The sequence below is a fragment of the Pezoporus flaviventris genome, unplaced genomic scaffold (genome assembly GCF_033815535.1).
Source record: "Pezoporus flaviventris isolate CSIRO_AGI_PZ_B2104156 unplaced genomic scaffold, CSIRO_AGI_Pfla_v1 ptg000116l, whole genome shotgun sequence".
In the NCBI taxonomy this organism is placed as follows: domain Eukaryota; kingdom Metazoa; phylum Chordata; class Aves; order Psittaciformes; family Psittacidae; genus Pezoporus; species Pezoporus flaviventris.
Genome location: NW_026892664.1, coordinates 1,275,419 through 1,289,092, shown reverse-complemented (window position 1 = coordinate 1,289,092; position 13,674 = coordinate 1,275,419). Strand labels below are relative to the sequence as shown.

At 47.9% G+C, this 13,674-nt stretch overlaps 2 pseudogenes; one reads left to right on the top strand and one right to left on the bottom strand.

The window, feature by feature from the left end:
- Positions 1–215: 215 nt before the first annotated feature.
- Positions 216–1,174, bottom strand: LOC133282259 (olfactory receptor 5AP2-like; annotated as a pseudogene).
- Positions 1,175–3,050: 1,876 nt separating this feature from the next.
- On the top strand, positions 3,051–4,004 carry LOC133282258 (olfactory receptor-like protein COR8; annotated as a pseudogene).
- The last annotated feature ends 9,670 nt before the right edge of the window (positions 4,005–13,674 follow it).

Genomic DNA, 13,674 nt, shown 5'->3' with positions numbered 1-13,674 from the left:
TTCCTACAGGCTGCTAACTATGAAGTGAAATGAAGTATGAGGTTCCTCTCCTTTTGGTTTCCTTCCAAGGAAGGAAATTGGGATTTGGGGGATCTATATCTCATTAAAAACTGTAATTGAGTTTTGTGCAGGAAGCATGGAAGGATCATGGGGATTATTGGGAAAAATTCCATTGTTTTAGTGCCCCATAGGCTTTCTCACTTGAGATGAACTCTTCATGTCCTGGATGACAGAAAGTTTTTGTGTTGCCAGCAGCTGAAAATCCTCCTCCCGCATTTCACCAGAGACCCCATCACCTCCCTGTTCCTCAGGCTGTAGATGAAGGGGTTGAGCATGGGGATGAGCACAGCATAGAAGATGGAGGCCACCTTATCCAGACTCCTGTGGCTAGAAGGAGGTTGTAGGTACATGAAGAATCCTGTCCCAAAGTACATGGAAACAGCCATCAAATGGGAGGCACAGGTGTGGAAGGCTCTGGCCCTGCTCTGTGCTGAGCACATCCTCAGCACAGTGCGGATGATAGACATGTAGGAGAGAAAAATAACCACACTTGCACCCACCGCATTGATGGTGACGAAGGCAAAGATGAGCATCTCACTGCTGTGGGTGTCAGAGCACACGAGTTTAGCACAGGGAAAAGCTCGCAGAAGAAGTGGTCAATGCGGTTGGGACCACAGAAGGAACCTCCAAAGAGGCACCATGTGCAGATGATGGCACTGAGGAAGGCAAATAGGTAGGATGATGCTACCAGCTGCCAGCAGACACGGCTGGAGATGATGGTCACATAAAGCAGGGGGTGACAGATAGCAACGTGCCGGTCGTAGGCCATCATGGCCAGGAGCTGACACTCAATAGCAGCAAAGAAAACAAAGGTGAGGAACTGCATCATGCAGCCAGTGAAAGAAATGGTTTTGTCCTCTGATAACAGGTCTGCCAGCATCCTGGGGGAGATGACTGTGGAACAGCAGATGTCAGTGAAGGCAAAATGGGTGAGGAAGAAGTACATGGGGGTGTGGAGGCTGGGAGAAACCCGAACCAAGACGGTGATCCCAAAGTTCCCCACCAAAGTGACAATATAAATCAATAGAAACAAGACAAAAAGTGGGGTCTGTGCATATGGGTTGTCTGTAATTCCCAACAGGATGAATTCAGTCTGTGTGTGATTTCCTCCCATGACCAGGTGTTACCTGCTGAGATAAAAGGAATTAAAACATCACACTGATTAAAAAGAGATATTCAGGAGTGGATCTAACTACAGTCAGTCACTAGTTTAACTTTGATGTTCTGGTGCAATTAATATAGTTTACTGTATTTTCTATCCCACATTATATATATGTTTTTCACTTGCGGTACTTTCAATAGGACAGGGAGCACGTAGAAGCAACAAATGGCACTTGTTGCTGGGATACCTAAAACTATGGATTTATTCAAACACGTGTGTTTTCAGGTATGCTGAAAGAATCAGATTTTTATTCACTTTCGGTTTGGCAGCAATTTGTGCTGGAAGACACCTCACAGGGACCTCATAGCAGTGAATGTAAACCTGGAGCAAGAGAAAGCCCCAGTCCCAGGGTAATCCCATCTTACACATTAATGTCCTCTAAATATATTGCCTTGACTTTTAACTATCATTCATGTCACCAAATTGCATTTATCAAACTATTTCAGATCATTTACAACAGATAACATTAACATTGGTTAAATGGACAATAAAACATCCTAAACCCATGGGCACTAATTTGCTTCCTTAAAAACAGAGTTGATATTTAAAATGCACTGATTCCAAATTCTGATTTGTTAGTGATTATATTCTGTTGGCAATCTGAAATTTTTATTTCTTTATAACAAAGTAAGATTCCTCCTCATTTAACACATTAACACATTTAACACATTTAACACAGGTCGAAGGAGGTGATAATGCCCCTGTACTCTGCTCTTCTGAGACCTCACCTGGAGTATTGTGTGCAATTCTGGTGTCCTCAACATAAAAAGGACATGGAACTGTTGGAACAAGTCCAGAGAAGGGCCACGAGGATGAGCAGGGGACTGGAGCACCTCCCGTATGAAGACAGGCTGAGAAAGTTGGGGCTGTTCAGCATGGAGAAGAGAAGGCTGCGTGGAGACCTCATAGCAGCCTTCCAGTATCTGAAGGGGGCCTATAGGGATGCTGGGTAGGGACTCTTCATTAGGGACTGTAGTGACAGGACAAGGGGTAAAGGGTTAAAACTGAAACAGGGGAAGTTTAGGTTGGATATAAGAAGGAAATTCTTTCCTGTTGAGGTGGTGAGGCACTGGAATGGGTTGCCCAGGGAGGTTGTGAATGCTCCATCCCTGGCAGTGTTCAAGGCCAGGTTGGACGAGGCCTTGGGTAATATGATTTAGCATTAGGTGTCTCTGCCCATGGCAGGGGGGTTGGAACTGGATGATCTTAAGGTCCTTTCCAACCTTAACTGTTCTACAATTCTACTGACAGCAATGTGCCAGCTCAGCCTATTTTTTGCTGTCTAGGACAGGACTTTCTGCCCCAGGCTGCTAGGGAAACCTCCTGGGTCTGGGGTATCTCACTCATTGAGTTGTTGTGGGCAGCTGGGGATCCAGCAATGCTGTATCAGAGCTGGGGTGATGGATTCAGGGCTCCTGGGGCATCACACTCAGATGTGTTTAGTCTTTCTCATGGAGCAAATGGAATGTACAGTCCCTTTTTCTGCCTCCCTAATGAAATGTGATGACCAGTTTGCAAGTTCTTCACCTCTTCTCCAGTTTTCAAATGGTTCAAGATTGGGTTTGGGTTTTTAAAAGAAAAGGTCTGATTTCGCCTCATGATTAAGGGATTTCTGAAGGGCTTTTGAATGTGTTTCTCTGCCTGTGAAGATTCACCAAGAACCACAGTTAGATGTTGCCTCAACTATCAAATCTTTATTGTTCTAGTGTCCAGCCTAACGGAGTACATGCAAGCCAAATGGCATTGGTCTTCCCTATTTCACTCCATCTTTCCTCATTCCCACAGGGATGCTGCCATGCAATACAGTAACAGGGCTGAAGGCAACCACACTGCAGTGACCCACTTCATCCTCCTCGACCTGACAAGCAAGCCCAAGATGCAGACTCCTCTCTGTAATCTTCTTCATGATTTATCTCATCACTCTCATGGGCAACCTTGGGCTGATGGCAGTGATCAAGACAAGCCCCCGGCTGCACACCCCCATGTACTTCTTCCTCTGCAATCTCTCTGTTGTTGATCTTTGCTACTCCTCTGTCTTTGCTCCAAAGCTGCTTCTTGCCTTCTTGGTGGAAAACAAAACCATCTCTTACCCTGCCTGCTTCCTGCAGCATTTCTACCTCCTCATGTTTGTGACCACAGAGGTGCTCTTGCTGGCTGTGATGGCTTATGACTGCTATGTAGCCATCTGCAACCCACTGCTCTACACGATTTCCATGCCCCAGGGGTCTGTGTTCAGCTGGTGGCTGCATCATACATGGGGGGGGGGAAGATTTTGAACTCCCTAATCCAAACCTGTTGCTTGCTGCTGTTGCCTTTCTGTGGTCCAAACACCATCAACCATTACTTCTGTGACACTAACCCTTTGCTGAAGCTCTCTTGCTCCAACAGCCACCTCAATGAGCTTTTGCTTGTAATTCTTCATGGGAGCATTTCCGTGTCTGTGCTGGTCCTCATCATCACCTCCTATGTATATATCCTCTTGTCCATCCTGAGGATTAGGTCTGCTGAAGGAAGGCACAAAGCCTTCTCTACTTGTGCCTCCCACCTCCTGACCTTTACCTTGTTCTACGTCCCTGCTGGGCTCAGCCACATGCAATCAGCTTCCAAGTACTCCCTGGAGACAGAGAAAGTCACCGCTGTGTTTTACACCCTCCTTGTCCCTATGTTCAACCCTCTGATCTACAGCTTGAGGAACAAGGATATTAAAGATGCCCTTAGAAAAGCAAAAGCAAGTAACTTCATTGTGAGCTGCTCATTGACCAACCCAGTCCCAGCTGGTTGATAGAACTCCTAATCTTTCCCTTTTTAACTCATTTGGTGTCAGCTGTCTGGAGGAGGAAGGAACTGAATGTCTTTACAGGAGCAGGTACAGCACATTCTAACCATGCTTTAAACTCTGCAGAGACTCGGTGATGTTAAGCATCCCCTCAATATTGGTCTCTGATAAATATTCTCTTGTCATCTCTTGGGTTTTTGTTTTGGGGAAAATAGATGTGATATCATAGGAGATGGCAAAAATAAGCCCATGAGGAATTTCCCTCTTCAGTTTAGCTTTAGAAGTTGCACTGATTCAAGCAGTCATTTATCCAGAGGTAAGTTCAAGGAGGGATGAAGGGTTTTGAGGAGGTATATCTGAAAAACATCACTTTACTTTGGGCTAATGCAAGGAAATGCATAAAATCCCATTTGCTTCCAGAAGGATGTGCAGTGCAAAGTAAGGAAATGGGAGGAGAAGCAGAGCCACTGAGCTGCCAGAGGATGAGCATGGTAGGTGCTGTGATTGAGCATTGGGAAGATGCTAAATTGCTGTGTGACCAGAACATCCCAGCCTGGAGGCAGCACAGCTGTGTCTGTCATCCTGCACCTTCCTTCCTACCACTGCAAACATCCAGCTCAGCCAAAGAGGTTTCACAGCACTGTGTGCGTTGGAGGGAGCTTAAAGGCCCCCCATTTCTAACCTCCTTGCTGTGGGCTTCATCTCATATCTGGTTTAGGAGAAGTAGCAGCTGAGAGTAGGATTTTCCCCTATTGCCAAGGATTTTAGTATGATTGAATGTAATGACTTTAGGGAGAAGTATGTTTTTTTCCCCTATTTTCTTGTTGTGGGGCTGCTGTAAGTGATATTTCCTCCCCCTCAACTCTTCCCCAACACAAACTGTTAACTGAGAAGGTACCACTGAGGAATGCTGCAGAACTTCATGCTCTGCAAAGCAGAAATAACCAACTGCAACCTGTTAGAGATCTTCAGCAATAAGCTCTTCCTGTAGCAAATAGAGACCTGGATGCATTGCAGGATAGGGGGGATCATCTGTTACTTCATGGTACTTTGCACATGGCTGCACCCAAGTTAGTCCTGACGTTGTGTTTTTCATAGCTAAAAATAAAAAGAGAGACTCCCAGCACCATTTCTGTTAGTTGGACATGTAAAATATGACTAAGCATACCCACTGTATGCTATACCTAGAATTGTAACTTGTTTTTTCCCCCTCGGATGTAGGAGTTTGCATTTGGATGCCTGATGTAGAGTGCAACAAAATCTATCTGGAGCACCCAGTTGAATAGGGGTCATTTTCCCTAAGAGACAGACACAGACAAGGAGGAGGAGATATTTATAACACTTAGTTTCCATTAGAGCTTGCCTTGTCCCTAGCTTGGACACCAGAGGGTCTTGCCCCTCATGAAGAGTTGTTTGTGCTGTTTGCATGATGCAAGTTGCCTCAAGGGAGCAGCCAGGACCAATTATTCTCAATGGGAAGGCAAGCTGGGAGCTGAAAGTGGCCACAAAGCAGAGCACTGTCCCCTTGTGCCTGAGCACAGCAGCAGCTTCCACTGATAGCCCAGGGGAAACTGAGAGTCAGGTTCATGGTTGCTACAGACCAGGAGCAAGCCCAGTTACAGCACAGCCCTGGAAGTGGGCCCACTGCCAGGACTGAGCTTAAATAGAGCCTGAGCCTATGTCAGAGGGTGTGTGAGAAGGACCCAGGTGATGCTGGCCATGGCAATTACTGTGGCTGCACTCCCTGATGTCTCAAGGAGAGGGGAACTGGGTTTTCCACCACCCAATGCCCTAAACACAGCAGCAGCTCTGCATTAAGCTTCCTCAGATGTATTCCTGTGCGCAGAGGATGAAAGAATGGAGCAGAAAGAAGCAAAGAGCTCCTTTATTGTGTTAATGAGAATCACCCCTCCTCAGTTATGCAAAATCATGGAATCATGGAATGGTTTGTGTTGGAAGGGAGCTTAAAGCTCATCCAGCTCCGACCCCAACACCTTCCACTGGAGCAGCTTGCTCCAAGCCCCTGTGTCCAACCTGGCCTTGAACACTGCCAGGGATGGGGCAGCCACAGCTTCTCTGGGCACCCTGTGCCAGCACCTCAGCACCCTCATAGTGAAGAATTCCTTCCTTACATCCAATCTGGATCCCCCCTGTTTCAGTCTGAACCCATCACCCCTTGTTCTTTTCCTACAGACCCTGATGAAGAGTCCCTCTCCTGCATCCTTGTAGCCCCCTTCAGACACTGGAAGCTGCTCTGAGGTCTCCACGCAGCTTCTCTTCTCCAGGCTCAACAGCCCCAGTGTTCTCAGCCTGGCGCCATACGGGAGCTGCTCCAGCCCCTAAGCATCCTCGTGGCCTCCTCTGGACTTCCTCCAGCAGCTCCATGGCCTTCTTATGTTCCCTGCAGAGAAGGACTTGGGGGTGCTGGTCGATGAGAAAATGAACATGAGCCAGCAGTGTGTGCTTGCAGCCCAGAAAGCCAAGCGTATGCTGGGCTGCATCCAAAGGAGCGTGACCAGCAGGTCAAAGGAGGTGATCCTGCCCCTCTGCTCTGCTCTTGTAAGACCTCACCTGGAGCATTGTGTGCAGTTCTGGTGTCCTCAACATAAAAAGGACATGGAACTGTTGGAACAAGTCCAGAGGAGGCCACGAGGATGCTCATGGACTGGAGCACCTCCCGTATGAAGACAGGCTAAGAAAGTTGGGGCTGTTCACCTGGAGAAGAGAAGCCTGTGTGGAGACCTCATAGCAGTCTTCCAGTATCTGAAGGGGGTCTATAGGGATGCTGGGGAGGGACTCTTCATTAGGGACTGTAGTGATAGGAGAAGGGTAACGGGTTAAAACTGAAACAGGGGAAGTTTAGATCGGATATAAGGAAGAAATTCTTTAATGTGAGGGGGGTGAGGCACTGGAATGGGTTGCCCAGGGAGGTTGTGAATGCTCCATCCCTGGTGGTGTTCAAGGCCAGGTTGGACAGAGCCTTGGGTGAGATGGGTTAGTGTGAGGTGTCCCTGCCCATATCAGGGGGTTGGAACTGGATGATCTTAAGGTCCTTTCCAACCCTAACTATTTTATGATTCTAGGATTCTACAGACACCAAAACTGTATCAGAACTGCAGGGGATACCAGAGCTGTATTGAACCTTTAGTCCTTCCCTCAGATCTTCAAGCTCACTTGGGATGAACAGTTATCAACCAGGCAATGGAGAAAGTGGTCACTGCCTTACCTCAAGGCTGAGCCTCCTTTTTGTGGGAACTACTTTCATTTAGCACAATTTAGACACAAAACACCATGGTGCTGTCTCACTCCTGCTATTAAATAACTGATACTTACTTGGATGAATTATCAAAGACTCAGTCCATGCTTAAAATCACCTGAAGCTGTTTGAAGAAAACCATTTGTTTCCCAAACTCCTTCTGGCTGCATCAACACCTCTAAGACCAGTTCTCCTGCAGAGACCTACCCAGGAAGACAGGCCCAGGACACTTTGCTCTGTCCTTGCCCATCTATCACATACCTCTTCCTTTCAGTGTTTCCCTGAGGAAGCCCTTTACATCCACAGGGATCATCTAATATTGCATTGAAGGGAGCTGAAAACAAACACAACAAAGCATCCTCTGTGTGGATGGTTTGCGCTGGTCATGGGGAGTCCTTTCCATCAGATTCATTTATTTCCAGACACTTTACTAATGATTGTACAACACTTTGGTCAAAAGCATTGGCTCAAAACGTGGCTGCTTTGAGGATATAACAGGATGAAGTCATATTTCCCAGTCTTCATCTGAAGAATCCCGAGTGCCGGTGTGTTCTGAATGCTTCTCCTAGATGAAGAGACATGATAAAACCCTTAGGAGAAATATTAAATTAAAACCTTGTCCCAGACATTTAGAAAAGTCAAAGGATGGGGCAATGAGAGGAGAAAATTGAGCTATGAAAGTGTGGGGAAGGAAGAAAGAGAAGAATGTAGATGGCTTTAGATGTTTACAATGTCAACCTGTTTTTCTGCTCGAAGGCACCAGACTGACAGTCGGGGAGATGCACTGGAGGGGGGTAGAAAAGGATTTCTGTGTGGTTTTGAATGTCTTTCTTCCCCACTGAGTACTGGGCTAAACCGAAGGCTTGTGAAGTGGGAAAATCAGTGTAACAGAGGGAGAAATAACCCTCAACCTAATTTAGAAAAGAAGAATAATTTAATTAAAAGATTATTGAAAAGAACTACATGAATCCGGAAAGAGGCACTGAGAATACCTGGGTGTGCTTGTGCAGGGTGAATAATGCAGCTTGAAATCCCAGAAGCAGACAGCTGAGTACTGCACTTGCTCTATCAGCTTCGTCAAGATAGCCAGGCAAGCAGCACCTTGGGTATTCAGGGGAGAGGAGGACCCCTGATCCTCCCGCTCACCTGCACTCAGGCTCTTTACACCCCTACTTAAATTCTCAGCTGAGCAGAGGCTCAGATATGACTTGTCCCCATTTAGCACAAAGGCTTTGTTGACCAACAGACTGTCAGAGCTTTATTTCTTAGAATCGCATCCTAGTTTGTGTTGGAAGGGACCTCAAAGCTCATCCAGCTCCAACCCCTGCCACGGGCAGGGACACCTTGTACTAGGGAAGCTTGCTCCAAGCCCCTGTGTCCAACTTGGCCTTGAACACTGCCAGGGATGGGGCAGCCACAGCTTCTCTGGGCACCCTGTGCCAGCGTCTCAGCAACCTCAGAGAGAAGAGCTTGTGCCTGAGAGCTCATCTCAGTCTCCCCTCTGGCAGGTTCAAGCCATTCCCCTTTGCCTCCTGCAGGTTTTTTGTAGCCCTCTTTGGACACTGGGAGCTGCTCTGACGTCTCCACACAGCTTCTGTTCTCCAGGCTGCACAGCCCAAATGTGCTCAGCTTGGCTCCATACAGGAGCTGCTCCAGCCCCTGAGCATCCTTGTTGCATCTCTGGACTTGCTCCAGCAGCTTCATGTCCACCTTGTGTTGGGGACACCAGAGCTGTATCAAATCCTCTTGCCCTTCCCGCAGTTCATCATTGAGGAAATGCTTATAAATCAGGCAATGGAGACAGTGGTCAGTGCCTTATGTGAAGTCTGAGCCTCTTTTTGTGGGCTCTAATTTCATTTAGCACAATTTAAACACAAGACACAATGGTGCTGTCTCAGGCCTGCTATTAAATACCTGATACTTATTTGGATGAATTACTGAAGGCTCAGGCCTCGCTTAAAACCACCTGAAGCTGTTTGAAGAGAACCATTCGTTGTGTTGGCTTCCATACCCTGCACTTGCTGTAATAATGACCAGTAGTGAGCTATAATGACCAATAATGGCCAGTAATGCTCAATTCCGTAATCACATATTCCACATATTCCTTCCTTACCTCCACAGTACTGAAGAGCTCCAAATGTGCTTTCAAACCCTGCATAGATGTGGCAGCAGCTTTCGCTCCCACAGCCTCCTCAGAGCCCCCTTCACCTCCTTGTTCCTCAAGCTGTAGATGAGGGGGTTGAGGGTTGGGGTGAGGATGCAGTAACACAGCGACACCAGCTTTGCCTGATCCCATGAGGATGCCTCATGAGGCTGGACATAGGTGAGGATCGCAGGTGCGTAGAAGATGGTGATGGCAGCCAAGTGGGAGGCGCAGGTAGAGAAGACCTTCAGCCTCCTCGTGGCCAAAGGGATCTGCAAGACGGTGTGGAGGATGTAGGTGTAGGACACCAGGATCATCAGGAGAGAGACCATGCCGTTAAACGTAACACTGGACACCAGCACAAACTTGTTTCTGTGGGTGTCTGAGCAGGAGAGCTGCAGGAGGGTGGGCAGCTCACAGAAGAAGTGGTTGATGCTCCTGGCCTGACAGAAGGACAACCTCCCTGCCAGCGTGATGTGCACCAGGGAGGTGAGGAACCCGATGGTGTACACCAGCACCATCATGCCATAGCAACGCGCCCTGGTCATGGTAGTGGTGTAGAGCAGGGGCTTGCACACAGCCGTGTATCGGTCGTAAGCCATTACCCCATAGAGAAAGCTCTCACAGACAGCCAGAGCCACGAAAATATACATCTGGGCAAAGCAACCCCAAAAGGAGATGTGGCTTCTCCCCAGCAGGAAGGTCTCCAGGGCTTTTGGGATGATAGCAGAGGAAAGGCAAACATCCATGCAAGATAAGTGGTTCAGGAAGAAGTACATGGGGATGTTGAGGTGGGGGTCAGTGTTGATCAGCAGGATCATCGTCACGTTCCCCAGCACCATTAAAATATAGAGGGATAAGAAGACTGTGAAGATGGTGGTTCGTAGCTCTGGGGCATCAGAGAAACCCAAGAGGATGAAGCTGTTTAGAACCGTGATGTTTCCTGTATCTGTCATTTCAACAAGTTGATGGATTTGGATTGAAATGAAAGGAATCACTGAAATACATAACTACAAGAGAAATAATGTGGAAGTGTAGTTGGAGTTTAATCCATAAAGTCAATGCAATGGAAAATGGTGTATTTGTAATCGTGTATTTCTGTGTGTAGCCCAAGATCTGAAGTCAAAGAGGTGAAGGAGCTCATTACACAGCCTGAAATTAAAAGAGAATAATTTTACCATGATTGATACACACATCACTAATGAAACACTGCAAAACATCACTCTATCCAAACGTAATACAATAAAATCAAAGAAGTGCATCTCAAAATGTGGAAAACAGAAAAGATTTTGTATTTTCTTCACTGATTTCTGGGAATTTTAAGGTTTATTTTTCTCTCTTTTTTGTTTTTTTTTTTCAGAGTGGATCAGTGCTCTTCTGTAGCTTCATTACTTGTGCTGCATCCTTTTCAACACCACACAAAGCCATGTACTTGAAATTTGTTCTAAGTTCTAAGTTTATCTCCTTTTGAAGAACCCCCACCCTGCATAATGTTAAGGGAAAGCAGTGGACTTGGCTCCAGCAGAGCTTTGCTGTGGTTGCAGTGAGCTTCCTATGACCAAACCAAATATCCACCTAAGGGTGTAAAACACAAAATATGCCATATATAAACCTAAATCTTAAGGCTTTAGCTTGGATATTCTCATGCTAAAATATTGCTAAATCAGTTGTAGATGGGGTCAGGAACATTGGTGTTTTTGAAGCAAACTTACCCCGTACTAGGGCACTTTTATTCACGCCATGGGTTATCATAGAATGGTTTGGGTTGAAGGGAAATTAAAGCTCAGACAGCTCCACACCCTGCCATGGGAAGGGACACCTTCCACTAGAGCAGCTTGCTCCAAGCCCCTGTGTCCGACCTGGCCTTGAACACTGCCAGGGATGGGGCAGCCACAGCTTCTCTGGGCACCCTGTGCCAACGCCTCAGCACCCTCACAGGGAAGAACTTCTTCCTTATTTCAAACCTGATTTTCCCTGTTTCAGTTTAAACCCATCACCCCTTGCCCTATCACTACAGTCCCTGAAGAAGAGTGAAATTCAACATGCCATCAAAGCATGGGAGAGTTAGCATGACCAGGGTCAAACTGGACCCACCACCCATCAAACCCTTTTCTACCTGCTTGGTTAAAGAGGAAGGTGGTGGTGGATGCAGTGCCTGCAGCTCGTCCTGGAGCTCATGCGATGGGTTGAAGGAGAGATGCCTGCGAGCAGGATGCTCCAGGCTGGCTGGTGGAGGGGTTTTATCTCACAGGAGGCATTACCTCAGAGGCTTGTGTTGTGCAAACTGTTCTCCCAAAGGACCCTCCTCCATCGGATAATTAGTTTGACTTGATCAGCAAAACAACCTCTCAATTCCTCTCTCCCCAAACTCCTTCTGGCTGCATCAACACCTCCAAGACCAGTTCTTCCCAGGAAGACAGGCCCAGGACAGTTTGCTTTGTATTTCCCCATCTATCACATACCTCTTCCTTTCAGTGTTTCCCTGAAGAAGCCCTTTACATCCACAGGGATCATCTAATATTGCATTGAAGGGAGCTGAAAACAAGCACAACAAAGCATCCTCTCTGTGGATGATTTGTGCTGGTCTTGGGGAGCCCTTTCCAGGGGACCCAGGCCAGCAGCACCCTGGCTGTTCAGGTGGAAGGAGGACCTCAGATCCCCCCACCTAACAGCACTCAGGCCCTTTACACCCCTACTTAAATTTGCAGCAGAGCAGATGCTCAGACATGACTTCTCCCCATTTAGCACAAGGGCTTTGTTGACCAACAGACTGTCAGAGCTTTATTTCTTAGAATCACAGCCTGTTTTGTGTAGGAAGGGAGCTTAAAGGGCATCCAGTTCCAACCCTTGCCACAGGCATGGACACCTTCCACTAGAGCAGCTTGCTCCAAGCCCCTGTGTCCAACCTGGCCTTGAACACTGCCAGGGATGGGGCAGCCACAGCTTCTCTGCGCACCCTATGCCAGCGCCTCAGCACCCTCACAGGGAAGAGCTTCTGCCTAAGAGCTCATCTCAGTCTCCCCTCTGGCAGGTTAAAGCCATTCCCCTTGGCCAGTCCCTACTGGCCCTTGGCCAAAGACCTTCTTCAGGTTTCCTGTAGGCCCTGTCAAACACTGGAAGATGCTCTGAGGTCTCCACACAGCTTCTCTTCTCCAGTCTGAACAGACCCAATGTTCTCAGTCTGGCTCCATATGGGAGGAGCTCCAGCCCTTGACCATCCTCGTTGCCTCCTCTGGACTTGCTCCAGCAGCTCCAAGTCCTCCCTGTGTTGGGGACACCAGAGATGTATCAAACCCTTTGGTCCTACCCTCAGTTCATAGAATCATAGAATCGTTAGGGTTGGAAAGGACCTTAAGATCATCAAGTTCCGAAGCCCCTGCCATGGACAGGGACACCTCACACTAAACCATATCACCCAAGGCCTCGTCCAACCTGGCCTTAAACACTGCCAGGGATGGAGCATTCACAACCTCCCTGGGCAACCCATTCCAGTGCCTCACCACCCTCACAGGAAGGAATTTCTTCCGTATATCCAACCTAAACTTCCCCTCTTTCAGGTTTAACCTGTTGCCCTTGTCCTATCATTACAGTCCCTAATGAAGAGTCCCTCCACAGCATCCCTATAGGCCCCCTTCAAATACTGGAAGCTGCTTTGAGGTCTCCACACAGGCTTCTCTTCTCCAGGCTGAACAGCCCCAACTTCCTCAGCCTGTCTTCATACAGGAGGTGCTCCAGTCCCCTGATCATCCTCGTGCCCTCCTCTGGACTTGTTCCAACAGTTCCATGTCCTTTTTATGTTGAGGACACCAGAACTGCGCACAATACTCCAGGTGAGGTCTCAGAAGAGCAGAGTAGAGGGGCAGGATCACTTCCTTCGACCTGCTGGTCACGCTCCTTCTGATGCAGCCCAGGATACTGTTGGCTTTCTCGGCTGCAAGCACACACTGAAGCCAGCTCATGTTCATTTTCTCATCAGCCAACACCCCCAAGTCCTTCTCTGCAGGGCTGCTCTGAATCTCTTCTCTGCCCAACCTGTAGCTGTGCCTGGGACTGCTCCGACCCAGGTGTAGGACCTTGCACTTGGCATGGTTAAACCTCATGAGGTTGCCATCAGCCCACCTCACAAGCGTGTCAAGGTCCCTCTGGATGGCATTCCTTCCCTCCAGCATATCAACCGAACCACACAGCTCGGTGTCATCGGCAAACTTGCTGAGGGCGCACTCAATCCCACTGTCCATGTCAGCAACGAAATGTTGAACAAGACTGGTCCCAACAAC